The sequence below is a fragment of the Aulonocara sp. 'chitande type north' Nkhata Bay genome, linkage group LG6 (genome assembly GCF_057382095.1).
Source record: "Aulonocara sp. 'chitande type north' Nkhata Bay isolate Kocher_YH1m ecotype deep benthic linkage group LG6, A_spYH_male_GT1.1, whole genome shotgun sequence".
Taxonomy (NCBI): Eukaryota; Metazoa; Chordata; class Actinopteri; order Cichliformes; family Cichlidae; genus Aulonocara; species Aulonocara sp. 'chitande type north' Nkhata Bay.
The window spans coordinates 4,594,282-4,611,351 of NC_141349.1; positions in this window are offsets into that span (position 1 = coordinate 4,594,282).

Here is a 17,070-nt window from a genome sequence, read left to right on the forward strand (position 1 = left end):
CTCCTTTAACGTTGTTTATTGACAACAAGAGATTTCCGCGGAAGAGCCTGTTATCCGTATATTTATACATTTCCAAAATCACATTGTAGTGACGTATACAGAACACACTATATTATATAATGTAAACAACTACCTGAGAAACAGCAGATACAGCAGATATATTAATTATAGGCTATTACTTTTGTATCGGTTATTGCATTTATGGAGGGAGTGGTGTATGCTGGGTAATGGCACAGCTAGCGACTGGGTGACTTTATTCACCCACTTCGGCTGTTATCAGTCCATACAATGGGCGTTATTAGCACAAATCAGTCCCATAGATATGGACCATCTCCTGCTAGATTGTTCAGAAGGTTGTTATCATCCATCCAGATGGAGGATCACTAACAGGAGCGTGGAAGACTCCAGAATCCACTCTGGCTGCAATCCGGTGGATATGCAGTGTGTACAGATAAGACCGTTTAAACGGACAGCATTTATAGAATGACTATTAAAAGTCAGCGAGTGTCAATAATGTTAATGTGGTCATGTTAGTAATACACCGAGTGCTAATATAGCAGCTTTAAGATGCATTTGTAAATATTAGTATGTGTTTTATGGTGCTAGCTTAAAGTTACGGTGTAAACGTTAGCTTATATTGGAGTAAAGCTGTTACTGTTTAAACGATGTTAGCACAGAAATATTAGCTTCTGTCATGACTGATGAAGTTACTAGTTAATAAAGTTTCTAGTAAAGTGTTTAATCGCAGCCACAGATTGACAGCAAATATCTCGATTAGCTTCAGTGCATCTGTAATAAATATGTGCAAGTTTCAGTGCTTCGTTTAAACTGTATGATACTTATACTGACCCAGGGTCAGTGTAAAATACAATCCTAGCTGTGTGAACAAAGCCTGGCTCCTTTAATCCTGCATGACAAACCTCAGGATGCAGGTTATTATTACTCTTTCCTGCTGACACACCTGTCACACCTGAGAGTCAGCTAGAAACTTAGTGACGTAGACATCATGCAAAGACTGCCAGACTCTGTAATACTGCAAATGATCAGTGACTCAGGTTAACACTAAACTTTAAACAGTACCTCTGTGTCTCTGTGTGCTGAACATTTAGGATTGAGTCAGGCTGCATTGACTGTGGGACTTTTCTGTGTTAAAAACAGGTTGATGACGGCTCAGAAACATTTGAAGATTAAAATTTAGCATTATGGCTGCTGGTGGTTTGTAAAGCCTCTACTCAGCTGTATTTTTGTTACTAATTTATGTTTGTTGTTGTTTAACACAGATTTCAGAAGAGCAAAGATGAGCACTGTTGCTTAATCCTTAATAGTTTAACTGGATTTGAAATAAAAAAATTCCAGATTCTTCTTCCACAGAAGTTTCATTTGTCAGTGTGGGTCTGCTGAGATACCTGAAGAACTCGTTTCATTCATTCTCCACATGATGTTCATTTACAGAAATGTTTCACAGGAACTGATTTCTCCCAAAGGGTGAACTAGTGTGTTTCCATAGATTACCTCTGTATGAATGTACTTCTTAAATGAAGGCAAGTGCTTGTCTTTTTTGTTCCTCAGGTACAGTACGTGATATCAAGGGCAGGCGGTCAACACTGGGGGAAGACAAGAAGCAGACGTACTTCCAAGAAGGAGCTGCAGTGAGGACACAGCCAGGTCACTGAGGTCAGAGGTCAGAATCTGAAACAGCTCAGGTTTATATTCTAGGGGTTATTAAAAAAATCGAAATGTATTTATAAAGAAACCTTTAAATAATAGTCATAATTATGATTATTATTAGAAATATCAAACATTTAAGTGGATTTTCTGTTACACATATTGTGTTAGCCCTGCGATAAACTGGCAGCCTGTCTTTGTCCTGTATCAGCTGGGATAGGCTTCATCCTCCCGCGACCTTGAATTGGATACATGACTTGTATTGAATTGTATTCCAATTATGTAATCTGATCATTTACAAATTCAAGGTATCTAATCAAAATGTAAGTAATAGTTATAAAATCGGAAAGCAGAAATAAGTGTGACATGAATGTAACTGTGTGAGCTGACATAGACGACAGCTACAGTGGGGCAAAAAAGTATTTAGTCAGCCACCGATTGTGCAAGTTCCCCCACTTAAAATGATGACAGAGGTCAGTAATTTGCACCAGAGGTACACTTCAACTGTGAGAGACAGAATGTGAAAAAAGAATCCATGAATTCACATGGTAGGATTTGTAAAGAATTTATTCGTAAATCAGGGTGGAAAATAAGTATTTGGTCACCTCAAACAAGGAAAATCTCTGGCTCTCACAGACCTGTAACGTCTTCTGTAAGAAGCTTTTCTGTCCCCCACTCGTTACCTGTATGAATGGCACCTGTTTGAACTCATCATCTGTATAAAAGACAGCTGTCCACAGCCTCAAACAGTCAGACTCCAAACTCCGCCATGGCCAAGACCAAAGAGCTTTCGAAGGACACCAGGAAAAGTATTGTAGACCTGCACCAGACTGGGAAGAGTGAATCTACAATAGGCAAGCAGCTTGGTGTGAAAAAATCAACTGTGGGAGCAATCATCAGAAAATGGAAGACATATAAGACCACTGATAATCTCCCTCGATCTGGGGCTCCACGCAAGATCTCATCCCGTGGGGTCAAAATGATCATGAGAACGGTGAGCAAAGATCCCAGAACCACACGGGGGGACCTGGTGAATGACCTGCAGAGAGCTGGGACCAAAGTAACAAAGGTCACCATCAGTAACACACTACAACGGCAGGGAATCAAATCCCGCAGTGCCAGACGTGTTCCGCTGCTGAAGCCAGTGCATGTCCAGGCCCGTCTGAAGTTTGCCAGAGAGCACATGGATGATACAGCAGAGGATTGGGAGAATGTCATGTGGTCAGATGAAACCAAAGTAGAACTTTTTGGTATAAACTCAACTCGTCGTGTTTGGAGGAAGAAGAATACTGAGTTGCATCCCAAGAACACCATACCTACTGTGAAGCATGGGGGTGGAAACATCATGCTATGGGGCTGTTTTTCTGCCAAGGGGACAGGACGACTGATCCGTGTTAAGGACAGAATGAATGGGGCCATGTATCGTGAGATTTTGAGCCAAAACCTCCTTCCATCAGTGAGAACTTTGAAGATGAAACCAGGCTGGGTCTTCCAACATGATCCAAAACACACCGCCCGGGCAACAAAGGAGTGGCTCCGTAAGAAGCATTTGAAAGTCCTGGAGTGGCCTAGCCAGTCTCCAGACCTCAACCCCATAGAAAATCTGTGGCGGGAGTTGGAAGTCCATGTTGCTCGGCGACAGCCCCAAAACATCACTGCTCTCGAGAAGATCTGCATGGAGGAATGGGCCAAAATACCAGCTACTGTGTGTGCAAACCTGGTAAAGACCTATAGTAAACGTTTGACCTCTGTTATTGCCAACAAAGGTTATGTTACAAAGTATTGAGTTGTATTTTTGTTATTGACCAAATACTTATTTTCCACCCTGATTTACGAATAAATTCTTTACAAATCCTACCATGTGGATTCATGGATTTTTTTTCCACATTCTGTCTCTCACAGTTGAAGTGTACCTCTGGTGCAAATTACTGACCTCTGTCATCATTTTAGGTGGGGGAACTTGCACAATCGGTGGCTGACTAAATACTTTTTTGCCCCACTGTACATGCAGTCTGAAAAACCTTTGTTGTCAAGTTTGCAGGTCTATCAGCACGAGACATTCTTACATAGAAGAGACGTTAAAGTCTCTAACTCAGTGAAGCATTATTGGTCCCGTCTGTTTGGATAAATATAGTAAGTTGATGTATGTGCATTTATTGACACATTTTCTTAGGTGCTTATCCAGTTCAGGATCACAGTGGAGCTGCAGCTGGATATGTTCACTAAATAAACCTTACAAAAGTTAACAATAAACCTGCATCCCTGTACGTTGTTGTCCACAGGATGAGAAAATCAAACTGGAAGACTGTGGAACATGTTAATAAATGTTTGTGTTTATCCCTGTGTCTTTCACAGGAGCCGCTGAAAGGTTTCCCTAATAGTTCCTGGTGAATCAAAGCAGAACCATAAAGGTTGCTGGACTGCATGATGGCCTTACCCCTGAGCAGTCATCCCGTTACAGGAGGAACCAGTTAGAAGCTGTTTTCAAAGTAGTTGAGCAGATTTGATCTCAAGTAAGCGATTAACTGTTTGTTCATTTGTTCTGCCACTTAAAGAGCATTTAAGGACGTCTTTTGATTGTCAGTTGAATTAATTCTACTGGCTCTCATGGTCATTTGTGATTATGGACCTTACACAGAACCAGCTTTACCTCCAATCAGCTTTGCACACTGTTAGACCTCTGAGTTACAGCCACATATAAAACAAGGGTGTCTACAGACAAAAGCATGGATGTCCCAAGGGTTCCTCGGTGTTATTTCAGAAACATACACACACAGACACACACACTCACAGCAAACACAGTTTACCGGTGACATCACTTCATTTCCTCCATCAACAACCTCTCCAGTATCATCAAAGGCTTTTGTTGTCTCCGCCTCCCCTGCTCTCTCTTCTGGGAGACGGTTGGGGAATTTCCCAGCTCTCCTCTTTGCTGCTGGCTGGGGTTAATAGGTGTTCAACCCTCCTATTATCCAGTGGCGCTTGTGAATTACCAACTGAGTGATGTTTACTACTGATATCATATATATGTTAATGTGTACGCTTAATTGGAGGGGAGGGCCTGTGAGAGGGAGGGCGTGGGGTTGCGATCAAGTGTAAAATTGATTTGTGAGGCTCATATTTGATCAAGGGCAAGGTCTGGAGCTGCAGGCAGGGGTCCAGTGCCACAATTCTGTCCTTTTATTGAAAAAATATACTCTGTCACTCTGTTCTTCAGTATTGGTGTGGAATTGATTGGTTTCCACTTTATAATAGCAGATTTTTTTTGTCAAGTAGGTTGGAAGGATTATCTACTTTCACTTTGCTTAATTAAGCAGACTTCCATAAGTTAGAGCAGGAATTCCTGGGACAAATTCTTTGAATTACAGCAAAGCACTAACGATAGTTATTGGAGAGCTGATAGACATCAGTTTATTAAAATTACTTTAAAATAAAGACAGATTTTTCATACATACACATTGTAAATTTTGTGGAGATTAACTTGTGTTATAGGATAAAAATAAAAACACTAAATTACAGAACTCACGTCATAATATGCTTCACTAATGCATCGTAAACTAACAGTATAAAGTTGCTTTTTGTTGAAAAAATGTATTTAATAAGTTTGTGTGATGAAAAAACAGATTATGAATTATGCATTCCATTGTTTAGTATTTAGTATTTAGTATTTGTTTATTGTGTTATAGTCGATTAAAGGCAATACTGTTTGTTGTTTGATCTTCTTGGAACTTTTTTTTTTTTAAAAAGCTAATTTTGTAACTGGATTTCATGTAATTTATTTTATAAGCAATCTATCATAATTATTCATCTAGTTTTATTAAAAAAAATATTCATAAAGTTAAATACTAAATACAGCAGTTTTAAATGTGATAAAACATAAAGCCACATAATGTGGTGTAGTAAAAAGGCATCAATAACTGATATATTCAAGTGTTTTGTATGCATTTTAAATTTTAAATTTGTCTGAACATGCTTGAATTATGACACTAGCAGTCTGCTTAATAAAATAAAGTGAATAACTAAAATGAATTTCCTTTTTGTGAAATATGCTATCATAGTTCTGTAAGGTTAGTTCATTTTTGCTATTACCATAATTTAACCTGATATGTACAACACTGAATTTAGCACAACTTGAATTTTGAGATCATGATGTGTATAGGTGGTTAAAGAGATTTATGCTGTCTTACAAACAAGTTTCAAAAGGAGCATTACACTTTTTCCATGCATCCTACGACAAATCATTTGCTGTGCCAAAAACCCTGTTAGTTTGCAACATTTTTAATTTTTCAGAAGCAGACTGCTAGTTTCATAATTCAAGCATGCTCAGACAAATATGTTTCCATTTGATAATTCAAATTTCACTTCTGCTGCCAGCCACAGCTCGCTCATTGTAGCTTAAGCTGAAGGTTTTAAACCGTTGTACGTGAGCCGCATGGCTAAACGTCAGCTGGCTTTGAAACAAACAGCCTGCAAATGCTTTAAGTATATTATCAGCCAAGTTCTTTTTAGGGATGTATTGCTAAAGCAGCTTACCATTTAATTAATGTAACTTGTGCGAGATTACACCCGGCCCAGTCTTGTAAGCAGAGGCAGAGTCTTATTGACCTCCTATGCAAGAGCTTAAACACACAAGAATGGAGTTTTTACTCAACTTTGATGGGATAACTAGTATAATCTTTCACAGCAATGGGAGGAATAAAGTGTTTTAAACATAATGCTCTTCCCAATGCTGAGTGGGCCCATGTGACACTCAAGAGTCACACTGTGACACAGAAATGTTGTTATTTTGTCAACTTGACTTTTGAGTCTTCTTTATTTTTCTTTACTGCTGACAGAAACAAGCGTGTTGACCGTGTGTAACTGTGAAAGCAGATAACCAGATAACCTTGTTTTCAGAACTGATTTATTAATGAATAAATTGTAAAAACACCATATAGATATTGTTAGTAATATATAGTTAAGTAACAAGCATTTTATTATTATTATTATTATTATTATTATTATTAAGCATTCATGTATTAAGTGGACTATTAAGGTAGTAAATGCTTAGTGACACATCTGTACCCTCCTGTTTGAAACACATTAGTAAAAACAACACTAGACATTCAAAATCCATTTTCGGTTTCTTACATTTGAGAAATGTTGTTCTATTTAGTGTTTATATTCTTTTGATTTTAGGTAAATAGAAAATTAAATTTATACTAGAAAATATATGCTTTGTTTAATGCTCACACACTTTTTTTTTCTTTTTTTAGTGTTCAGTGTCACCCTTTCAAACATTCTTTAAAAGTGGGATAAAGGGGACGGGAGGGATTGGGGGAGATTAGGCTACAGGATCCTCCAGGCATTGTCTGAGAATCTGCAGATAAAAAAAGAAAGAAAGAAAGAAAGAAACGCATTGGTTTAGTTTTGATTTGGGGATGGGGGCAGGGACAGAGTGGGGGTGAGATGAGAAGGGGGAGGATGGGGATAGCACATTTGGAGGCAGGTGGTGGTGTTGGTGGTTGGCCGCCTGGTATCTGGGGATTCGGAATAAAAGGAGGTTGGATATCTGGAATTGATATGCTGCTGTTTCCTGTTTAATGGCAGAAAGAGTATTTTCTTGCTTCAATATGGTTACTCATTGAGCTTCATTATTTTTGAATAATTAGTGGCAATACTCGTTTTACTTTTTTAAAGGGCTCTGTCCTTATTTGTTTTATTCAACTTTTGTATGCTTTTTTTAAGCAGAGGGAAATTTGCTTTATTTCAAAGACTTGGATAAGTCTCAATCTACTCTAGTTCTCTCCACAGGAAACAAAATCCACCTATTGTCATGGTATCACATTATAGAGTTATAATGATATGTATTCAGTGTTATTGCAAGACGGCATTTAAGGAGCAGGAAGTGTGACTGGATGCTGTCAGAAGCACAAAGTAAATGACCAGCTTCTTTTTTTAGTTTCGTATGAAAACTGAGAAAATGAGTTTGGATGTGAGAAGCATCCCAGAAGAAGTTAAAGACTATTTTCCAGTGAGTAACTATTTGTCAATGTGTGAGGGAGCATTTTGAGAGACAGTATATGGAGTTCAAACATCAAACTCTGGACATCATTGTTTGTCAAAATGTGCTAAAGTAGGTGGTGGTGGCTTAAGCTGACTTCAAACACAAAGTTGAGACATTTGACTTTTCCCAGTAAAACATGAGGGAGCAATTACAACCAACAACCACAAAAGAAAAGACATCTGAATACAAAGATAAATACCACATACTCATCTTATTTGGAAACCTTGCAGTTACACACAGATCAAGTTATTCATACACTGAAATTTGCAAGATTTAGAATCCCAGAGCAGTTACCTAACTAACAGTCAATAGTATAACAGTGACAGGAGGAAAGACTTTTGTAGAGTCTGTGACACCAAGCATGTCAAATCAAATCCACATAACCACCAAGAAAAAGGCATAGCATTAATATGCTAGAGTGCAACTCCTACAACACGTACTGGCATGAGCCCAGCCAAACTGCTCATGAGATGAAAAATCCACACCACTCTCCACTCATTAAAAATAAACTGATTCCAAAATGTTCAGATAAAGCTCTAATCAGAGGCAGAAATGCTGAAGCAAAGCAACAACAAGGCCTTTAGTTTAACAGAAGACATGGAGTGTAAGACTTTCCTCCGCTTCAGTCAGGAATCCAGTCATGGTGGAGCTAATTGAGGATACGAAATGGAAATGACTGGTGTGCTTGTATCAGTTGTACTCTCCAAGAGAGGGAGAGATGAGAAGGAACAGACAATATTTGCAGCTGTGGATATCATCAGAGGAAGCCACTGAAACCATGCCAATGAGGTCAGAGCCGGTAAGAACAGAGACATGTCAACAGGACTCTTGTCAGAAAGACAGTAGCAGTGATGCATGTAAAACTGGAAAGTCACACTAAAAATCCTTTTGGAAAAATCCTATAAACCTGCTGTGAGACTATGTTGGTTCAGAGAAATCAGAAAACTTGGGAATCTTTAAGTGGAAAGACATGAGATCTTTATGTCAATGCTTTTATGTTATGAGAAACTTTATTAGTTAAAGTTAAGTTACTAATTTTAAGAGAGAAATATTCAAGTATGTATTTGGTGCTTTAAGTGTTAAGATTTAAGGTTACAGCATTATTATTATTATTATTATTATTATTATTATTATTATTAAATTAATGTTTCTATTTGCAGACTTATATAACCAACCTTAAGACTCAGAGGGAGATCAGTTTATGGAGAACATGTCAAGGATTAGAATATTTGATATTTAATTACTGGTGTAATTGCAAGATGATTCCAAGGACCATTCAAACGTACACACACACCAAAGGACACATGTATGTAAAATAGTTGTGTATGGAGCTAACAGAGTTACATACTGAGTACAAATAAACTTTTTTTTTAATCTACACCTGTCAGCATCTCTGAGTTCATTGATTAGCATTTTACACCAGAGCTGTTAAATGTCTGTGAAGGTACATGTGCTTATGTAATGCACAACTAATTAATGATTCACAGTGACCCAAAGCAAGATGTATGAATTTCATGCTCACAAAAAATTATCACAGGTTTATTTGATTATTATCATTTTTCCATTGACTTCAATTATTAATGACTGATAATTCATCAATTTAATCCATTAAATTGATTACATAATCTGTGTCCATCCATGGGTCAACAACATTGCAACACTGAAACACTTAGTCAGAGAGAAACATAGGTTTGGCAATCAGAAAAGGAACCAACATGTCATCCTGTACCATGACTTTGACGGATGGATGGATGGATGGATGGATGGATGGATGGATGGATGGATGGATGGATGGCATTCTGCAGAACAGTAGACAGAGTGAAACTAGCATAGGATCATTTTAATAATAAAGGGATAATAAAAAGTGATAAATTACAAATGTTCGCTTGTTGAATGTCGATGTTCTCTTGCATCAAATGACCTTCACTGATATGTTTGAAATCTGATGGAAAAAGCCTAGAGTTCAGAAGATGTATATTTGTCAGGCTATTTATACTTGTACTATTGAAACTTGTAACACTGATCAGAGGTTAAAGACAGTTATGCAGTTAAGTGATGATTAATCAGCTCCTGTGTGGACGTCACTGAGTGAGTTCTTTCTTTCTCACCAAAATGCATTTTAAAACGTCCTGCAGAAGGTTTTAAAGATGCATAAACGTCTACTACGCTACTTTACAAATCTTAAAGCAACTTTAGCACCCATCCCATTTTCAAAACACAATGTGGGTTTAATGTGCAAAGATTGTGGATAAGAGAAGTTCACTTGTCAAATATTTGTGCAAAGCAGGTAGATAAGTTTAAAACATAACAACAGTGCTGATGGATCAGCAGGTGGCTATCAACTGCTTGCCGACAGCCTGTCATCCTTTCCATATCAGTTAATCTGCAAAGACTGAATCTCTCCCAGTAATCTGCCTCCATTCACATGCTAAAAGTACCCATCACTGCCATTTGTCAACAGTGTTTCAGGTATTGTGATTATCACAAATGAATGATTTTGGTTTCCAATCGAACCAGCCCATATGGAAAAGATATATATAAATCTTATAAAGTTTGTATCTGTCTTGTGTGAAACTTGTATGAAAAGCATACAAGAGTGAAAACAGATATAAGATCCCTTGAAAAATTATATAATGAAACTTGTATGTTTTGGATACTTACTAAAACAATGTATGAAGGTAATGCGAAAGTGGCCACTTTCATGAGTAAATCATGTAAGCCTTATATGATTTACTCATGAAAGTGGCCACTTTCATGAGTAAATCATGTAAGCCTTATATGATTTACTCATGAAAGTGGCCACTTTCATGAGTAATCACATATAAGTTTTTACTATTTCTTTTCCGTATGGGAGTCCTTGAGCTAAATCAGATATTATTTTTTGTTTGGTATGACATGCTGAACATGAATATATAGATACTACCAACTGACTGTCTTTCAGATTCAGAAAGGTCAGCACTCAGAAAGTCACTACTAATTATGTATTTATCTATTTTGTTATAAAAATTAATCAATTAAAAAAGAAGAAAAAACAATTAAAAAAACGAGAAGATAAAAATGATGTTCTTCGATCGCTATTATTTGAATGTCAACGCCGTTGAAGTTCATTTATTTATTCCCCCAACTTGTTCATTTTATCCGTTTCCTTTATTAGTAATATCATGATTTTACAGATGAGGTGAAATCTTCCTTCCCTGGTGGAATCTGACGCCTCAGACGGCTCCTGGTGCTAATGGAGTTAGATCAGCCATTAGCAAAGCAGATTGATTCATTACACTAATGTGAGTCTAACCCTGTTGGCCCTGTTGAAATGCGTGCAATATGACACTTCTCAAATTTGTTCTAACACATGCCCTGGGGAGCCAAACAGAGCTGCGCTAATGGGGGAGGTGGAGTCAATTATGCAGGGAAGAGCTGACTGTCAACATATATTAGCGCTGTGTGCTATCAGCTGGCTCAGCCCACTCAAACACAGCAACGGCTCTTCTTCTCTTAGTCTGCAGAAAAGCAGTTTTACAGTTTCACAGTTGATAAGAAGAACTTTTTTTAAGTAAAAAGTACCTCAAACCCACCTGTTACTATCTTTAAAATTAATGATGATTGATGACGAGTCCGTCTGTAAGAACTGTTAGATACAAGGCCTTTAGCTTGTATTTATTTATGAAGGTCTGCATCTGCTTACATCATTTAAATAAGTCATATTTAAAAGTATATATGGCCACATATAGATTTTGGATATATCAGTTACAAAAACATATAGGCATAAGTGATTTATTTTTCATAAAAAAGTATATAAATAGGAAGTTAACTTCAGAGTATTTTAATTCTTTGCTTTTCCCTATGAGCTAGGAACTTTTTAAATGATTTGTGTTGTTTTGACTAACAAAAGTATATAAAACAAAATTCTTGTACACAAACCTACCCTTGCTGCAAAATCCATACAGCTAGCACTGATGAAGACTATCAAGTCACTGATGTCACCAAAACTGTAATTTTTATGTTATGTTCTTCCTGCAGACAAACTTATGGAGTATTTAAGTGTTAAAAGCATAATCCGTCAGATTCATAATCAACAGTGAAAACAGTAGCTAAAGCTGACCTGCTCCAAACATGGGTTGAGAAGAGAATATGCTAAGGCTGGGGGAGTGGAACAAACTCAATTTAATGGTATATAGTTCAATATAAATGCCAAAAAAATAAGTAAGACAGAAACAAAATATAATACAGATGCAGATCTATTCAATAGATGTGTTGCTTTTGGCCAGGACCAAAATAAATATCCTATCTGCATAGGACCTTGGCAATAGTCCTGGTTCAAATGTAAAACTTTACATTTGCATTGTCAGTGAATTTAAGAAAAGTCTGGCACTGAAAATAAACAAACTGGAACTAAACTCATACAAGACACACTTTCCTGCTTCAACATACATTTCAGGAGTGTTTTTCTGGGTTCTTTTACCAGTTGCAGCTTAGATAATCTGCATAAACTGTTTGCTCTTTAATAGCATGTTTGATCATCTTTTTGTAACAATTTTGTAATAAATTAAACTTTGTAATAAACTTTCATATCTTTAGTTAAAGATCATTTTGTAACACTAAACTACAAAAGCTTAACTGTATGGTTTTGGGCATATTCCTCCATAGGTTTCCTCCACAGAATTATAGGCTGACTGACCTCATTCAAGATTCAAGCGTTTATTGTCATGTGTACAGAAAAGCATTTCTCTGTACAATGAAATTCTTTCTCTGCTGTCCACACACAGATGCTGGTTAATATGTACAATAGAAGTAGAACAGATACTTACAATGAGTATATGTAAGTATTTGGTTAAAGCTTTATAGTCATTCCCCATTGAATGACTGGGAAACAGATAACATTAGTGATTCCATTATTGAGGTTGATACTAGTGTCTGAAAACAAACTTTGGGTTCAGCAAACCACAGATTGTTGTTTGTTTTGTTTTGGTTTTTGGTTTTTTTATTTTATTCTGTAGGGAAACGATGTCTGCGGCAAGTGGAGATAAGGCCAGTTCTTGTGGATGTGAGGGTGGGTGGTCTCTATTTACCTGTAACTGAAGGGGATTTCAGCTCCCTGCAGGTCACTGCTTTACATTGTGTCCCCCTTTTGTGCTTCGTCAGCACTCACGGCAAGCACTGCAGAGTCAACGGACTCATACACAAGAGACCAAGGAACATATGGTCACCCTCTCCTCATGAACGCTTTCATGCAAACAATGACAGGGATCAAAACATGGTGAAATGAGCTCGAAGTTTGCAATTGAGACTATAATATTTGGCTGTGGTGTATTCATAGTAGTAACTGACTATGGGACCGCACTGGTCTTCAAAAAATCCCAATGTGTGTTAAATAATAACTAATAGTAGTATGTTTTTTATTATAATTTTATTCTGATGGTTAGTTTCTGATGTTTTTCACAATAACTGTTTTCAGTAATAAAATATAGAACATTGGGTCTAATTTGGGTACTAAAGTAGATTTTCTGATAGGTAGTTACAGTATGCTTAATTGTAGAATAGTCACTATGCAAACACACTGGATATATTAATAATGTAGTATAATCCTAATGAAATTATATAAAAGCAAATTTTTTACATAGTAGTTTTTAATTTTGTTGTTTATTGTACCATTTATTATATTTCTTGTGGAAGTGAAGTGTATTTTAAGACACTTGGACAATATGACTGCCAAATTAATGTAATGCAGTGTTTATTAGTTGTTGCTTGGTTTTTTTTAATTTACTGATTTCTCATTCTTTGTGTGTTTGCTTACTGGGAGGATTTTTAAATGAAAGAGTTTTTTTGTAAAACACTATAAAACATCCTGATTCTTCATTTATAGTCAGTTTCTTTAAATGGGTAGACAAAACAAATCTGGTGGCATATATGTTTGAACCCATCTATTTAAAATCTTTTATGACAGAGCTTGCATCTTCGTTTACATTTATATCGATATATTTAACAACTAGTATGAAACACTCCACTCCATTATGTCTGCTTTAATTTTTGTAATGGTCACAATATTTTTTGGTCGTGAACTTCATGAATTAATTTTGAATCATGAAAAGTGTAATTGTTTTTGTTATATTACTATTGCAGAGCAGTGTAGTATCAAAATCTAAACAAAATTATTTTGAAAAAAATGGCACCTGTGACATTTCCTACAAATTAGCAACAAGTGCGGTTTGTTGAAATGATTTTCATAGTTTAAGAAAGTCAAATCCAAAATGTAAATTCAGCAATTTCCACACTGTGTTAAAGTTATTGTAGCAGTTATTAAAAATCTTGTGCAAATTTCAGGAGAATCTGAGAAAATCAAACCACTTCAGTTCGTCACCCCAGCTCCAAATTTATAAATTTTTGGCCAAGCAGTTCCTGCACTGTTTGTTCATTTGTGTGAATGGGGAGGTGTCCGTATTGCAGTACATCTGCTGTTTTAATAGCATAGCAAGGTCTGGCTGCTATGCCACGCAGGTGCGGCTCCTTCCCCCCAGAAGGCCAAATTCTTCTATAGCCATGTGCTGCCTGAGCAAACTGTGCTTCTAAGCAGGCCTATCCCATCGCTGACTGCCCACTGCCCTAGCAACATGCATTGTTGCTCTATGCAAATCCACTCACATTGGGACAGAGGGTTGGGGAGGGGTATCCTCAGCTCAGGAGCTGAGATAGAGAACGGAGGCCGGCCAATAAATGAAAGTTTGCCTTAAATCCTTTGGATAATAGAGGCAGAGGTTGGGACTGAGCTTCGAAGCCGAGATAAACAGAGGGATTACTCCTCGGTTTTGCATCGCTCAACCTCCTCTGGGTGGCCCTTAACCATCAGGAAAGCAAAGACGGGTGTGTGTGGGGGGAGGGGGGGGGCAAGAGAAGAAAAAAATGTTTAGCTCATAGACATTCACACACCACATACGTGGAAAGAAGTGAGCCTAATTCCAACAAAGACTAAGAAATTAGCAATTAATTTATTCCAACCTCCCTGCCCTGGCTCCTTTTCTATTTTCAGCCCAATTGTTGGTTAGTTCGGCAACATCTGGTCCAGAACAGTCAGTGCGCCTGATGATGGATGCACCCTCCATTAAAGTAGAATGGCAGAGAAAATCTTCCCTTTTTCATTCATTTCTTGTCCATGGGAGATTAGTTTGGTTCGATGTGAAAAGTAATCATTAAAAATGTTGCTCTTTTTGCAGGCCATGCATATCCACCTCAGGCAGCACCTTTATTTGCAATTGTAATTTGAAGAATAATTAAAGAAGTTAAATGATTCTGTAAATGTAAAACAACTTGAGTCTTTGTGCTCAAGGGTGCATGAACCTGCGTCTTATGGCTGGTTGCTCTGATAAACTCAGTAATGAAAGAATGTCATTTGTGTCTAATGACAAATTTTGAAGTGTTTTGGATTTGCTCACTCCCCTGTCTTCAACTCATGCGCCCTCTCATGACTGACTTTAATCTGGGCAGGCTCTGGGGAAGACAAACCGCAAAGAAGCCTGCATCAATCATTTCTATCAACTGGTCACTCAACTGGTCAATTTAGGATTTTATCTGTGAAATATGTTTGTTTGTTTTTTAATTGTTCATTCATTTGCAGATTATCAACACATCTGTTTGGTTTGTTTTAAAATTTATGAAATTCATAGAGTATTAACATATTTGAATGCTTCACTTGAATAAAAGAGAGAAATTTGTTGACTCAGCACCAACAAATTAAATCTCTAGCCGCTACTTTATTCAGTAAAGTGGAGAGGTGGCTTAATATCAGTCACGTCAGTCTGCTTTTGAGCTGCATCACCAGCACTTAATATACGCCTCTCCATAACAAACACTCTCCTGCACACACACACACACACACAAACACACACACTGAGAACGAGAAGGCCAGATCTCGTGGAAATGAGCTGTTGACATTATTTAGTGTCATTGTCTATGATAACAGGACCAACTGCTGGGATTTAGCAGATAAACCCTTTGAGTGAAACCCACGTCCATTACAGTTTTCCATACGTCAGTTACTGTTGCCCCATTTAAACAGAAAGATTTTGGTAACATTTACATGGTTTTTAGGAAATTACTATAAGGAAATATGTTGAAAATCTTCCTAATGAGAAAGTGAGGAATAAAAGAACTCGTGACATCGACCTTGAATGAAATAGTGTCTGACGCTAAAAATAGATCTTTTGCACTATTGCAGTCATCCCTGGAGAAATTTCTTTAACAGTTTGAATAATAAAATATCAGTTTTAATTTGAAATACTGGCCATTAACACACATACACAGCTGACAACAAACATGATGCTGTGACTACATTTGCAACATTTTTTGGCCATAGCGCCAAATTACAAACAAAATAATAATAATGATACTCTGCTTGAGTAAAAACGCTATGCTGGATCAGAGAAAAATGATCACTGCAAGTTAGCTGCTCTTAATTTACTTTATTTTATAATGCAAAGCCAGAAAACAGTTCATAAACCTATAATGGACTAAAGATTTTTTTTAATCTCTATTTTATCTCTCTCTTTAATCTCTGCTTTTAGCTAATTAGGTTGCCAAAATCCCAGGGCTGAAGGATGTTTCCATTGTTTGTCCTCATATCCCTGATATATCCACATATCCTGACACCCATTATTATTTTATTTTTTAATATAACCATACCGTTTCATTTTATTTCATTTATATCACTACATCTCTGCAGCTACCTAAGCTTCATAGCCTGACACAATTCAGTGTTGGTAGTGTCATAGCAATGATGACACTATGGAAAACCAAGAGGAAATCAGTGTGTCCTATGTAACTAAAGGGTATGTAATCATACTATTTTGAGTTAATGTTCTAGGTTAACACAGTTGACTTTATTTATATGCATAAAGTCTGAGACACAAAGTCATATATTTAACACTAACCTGGAATAAAATGGGCTTATATTTAAATGTATACAAATCCAAAATAATCAAAGCTTTCTTCTGACCCACTGAGTTCACTTTGGGTACCTAATGTCTATTTGCTTTAACCAGATTTATTGCTGGAGTCTTCCTCAAAGCTCCCAGTACTTTTCCATTTGGAGATAGGACAATAATATGACTTCACTGTGTTTCATTGTGTAATTTCACTTTTATTTTGATCAATCCATTTTCCCATGATCCTATTTGCAACATCCCACCTAGAAAAGCAGTCGGACATAACAAAAAAAAAAATCTTGAAAGAACACAAAGGCACAAAGAGGAGGAGGGTACAGCAGTTGAGACAGCCGTCTCAAGCCTAACAGGGAACTTGGTCTTGCCATACAGCCGGGCCACTCCAATTCTGAGCGAATGCTAATGAGATTGCTCTGATCCCTCCAGTGC